Here is a 2,500-nt window from a genome sequence, read left to right as displayed (position 1 = left end):
CCGGTCCTCGCGTGGAGTTTTAGCGTGGGGATTATTAAGAAGGCCAACCCTTGCTATACCAGGGGTTGGGGGTGGGGGTTGGTGGGTTGGGGGGGGGGGGGTTTGCAGATCCGGGCCAGATGCCAGTTCACAAGCTTTGTGCCTCTCTTTCAACAATCACTTCTAGTCTGCCTCACTGCCTCTGTCTGTCTCCTTCGCTCTAAACTCTGCCCCCACCCCCTCTCTCTCTCTCTCTCTCTCTCTCTCTCTCTCTCTCTCTCTCTATCTCTCTCTCTTTCGGCGGGAGGCTGCTGTGGGTCTGGGCCTGTGAGGTGAAGATTAGGGAAGTCTGGAGGGGTGAGTAGAAGAGCGAGCAGACCCCTAAACCTCCTTCCCTCTCTCTCAGGACTGGGACTACAGCGATGGGGTCACGGCGTTAATTATTGCCACGACGACTGTGGGCAGGGCACCGCAGCAAGCGGGCGGTCAAAAACACACACACACACACACACACACACACACACAGTACATGCATAATGCTCGTCAGTGTTAAACCACTAAGCACGTGGCATAAACTTCCAACAGCATGAAACACAAGTCAGAAAGGGTAACGGATAGAATGAAAGAGCTTTAATAATGTAAGAATCTGATATGGACAGAGAAATCTTTAGTAAACAATAGCAGGTTTCAAAGCAGGATCAAGTGTTGAGTTTCATGGTAAGATGCATCACAAACTGTTCAAAACAGGTCTGTAACTTGCACTGATAACAGAAGTACAGACGTACCGATCTTAATTATCTGCAAAGCTGTGTGCACAATTCAAGGTAGACAGAGGGAGAGTGAGAGAGATGGAGAGAGGGACAGTTAGGTGGAGATGGAGTGAGAGAGATGGAGAGAGGGACGGTTAGGTGGAGATGGAGTGAGAGAGATGGAGAGAGGGACAGTTAGGTGGAGATGGAGTGAGAGAGATGGAGAGAGGGACGGTTAGGTGCAGATGGAGTGAGAGAGATGGAGAGAGGGACGGTTAGGTGGAGATGGAGTGAGAGATGGAGAGAGGGACGGTTAGGTGGAGATGGAGTGAGAGAGATGGAGAGAGGGACGGTTAGGTGGAGATGGAGTGAGAGAGATGGAGAGAGGGACGGTTAGGTGGAGATGGAGTGAGAGAGATGGAGAGAGGGACGGTTAGGTGGAGATGGAGTGAGAGAGATGGAGAGAGGGACGGTTAGGTGGAGATGGAGTGAGAGAGATGGAGAGAGGGACGGTTAGGTGGAGATGGAGTGAGAGAGATGGAGAGAGGGACAGTTAGGTGTGAAAGGGTGATATACTGGTCAGTATGAAAATATGCCAAGATATAATTGGTGTCACATTGACCTGAAACAGATGCATATGGAGGCAAGTGCTTGCTGGGAACAGCACTGAGCATACACGCATGTGCAAACATGCATGTACACACACACACACACACAGATACACAGATTCACACACATACATGCATGCACACACAAACACAGACCAGACACACCCATGCACACATACACATGCGTGCGTACAGGAAATAGCCTGAGAGAACACTAAACAGCCTTTTCTTCCAGGAGTCCTCCACCCCTCTGTTCTCTCGTGTTCGTTCTCTCTCTCTCTCTCTCTCTCTCTCTCTCTCTCTCTCTCCCTCCCTCTCAGAGGGCAACTGATGCAGTGAAGAATACAGGGGCAAGACCTATCCCTCCTTCCTTAATGATCTCTCTCCATTTCTCATACCGTCTCTCTGTTTCTCTTTAACGCACACCAGCTCTATTTATGGAAAGCTGTGTCACTCACGAAACCCGGTCAGACGTTCTCTCCCCTGATCGCTGCTCATGTAGCATTAACGCTTTTCACCTCAGCTCACAGAAGATGCTGCCTCGCTTTGATCTTTCCACACGGCGGTGGCAGCGTGCGCCTACCCAGGTCTGAGGCCTGAAGTTCAAGATGAATTTCACATTTGGGGTTGCAGACTGATCGACCTCAAAGCTGACCTGGGATCAGTAATTAACTCGGCTGTAGAGAGAAACTTTATAACTACGTATGTTCTGAAGGAACAGTCTAACCTTCAACAGCAGCCACTGGCGTGTCCATCGTAGGTGGAGTCCACACACAAACTATGTGGATGCGTGTATGAATCATTGTTTTCACCCAAAGGGGTGGAGTCTGGGAATCCCCTGAGTGAAGATACACATGCAGCTCGACAGCAACACACACGTTACTGATAGGCTATCTCAGGCTGTTGTATTTACATATTAGGTTGTTGAATTGACATATTTTGCATATGTTGGAAACGTCCACACTGTGCTGTCTATTAAAACTATTTAGGATCCGCCTACCACTTCATGATAAAATATTCATATTGCTGTCTGAAAATCCAAACCGAAAATCAATCCATTCGAAGTGCTCTTAAAAAGTAAAAAAAAACAAAAAACAAAACAACCTAGACCCTTTCTAGTGGACCCTTTCTAAATATATGGTTACTGGCTGAGGACTGAACAGT

General features: G+C 48.4%; 1 protein-coding gene across 4 annotated transcripts in view; it reads right to left on the bottom strand.

The window, feature by feature from the left end:
• Positions 1 to 2,500, bottom strand: part of ssbp4 (single stranded DNA binding protein 4) — a 48,462-nt gene that overhangs the window by 8,687 nt on the left and 37,275 nt on the right. Inside the window, exon 1 of one of the 4 annotated variants that reach the window (XM_081708150.1) lies at positions 1 to 54. This exon is cut by the window's left edge and continues 241 nt beyond it. The exons of the other annotated variants lie outside the window; for them this stretch is intronic. The gene's annotated coding sequence lies outside the window, so the exon portion shown is untranslated. Of the gene's footprint in view, positions 55 to 2,500 lie in introns of those variants that run through there. 4 annotated transcript variants of the gene reach the window in all.

Source organism: Electrophorus electricus, chromosome 26 (assembly GCF_041902795.1).
Source record: "Electrophorus electricus isolate QZ-2024a chromosome 26, ASM4190279v1, whole genome shotgun sequence".
Taxonomy (NCBI): Eukaryota; Metazoa; Chordata; class Actinopteri; order Gymnotiformes; family Gymnotidae; genus Electrophorus; species Electrophorus electricus.
Note: the sequence above shows the minus strand (reverse complement) of the source record. Positions and strands in the feature narration are given on the sequence as shown.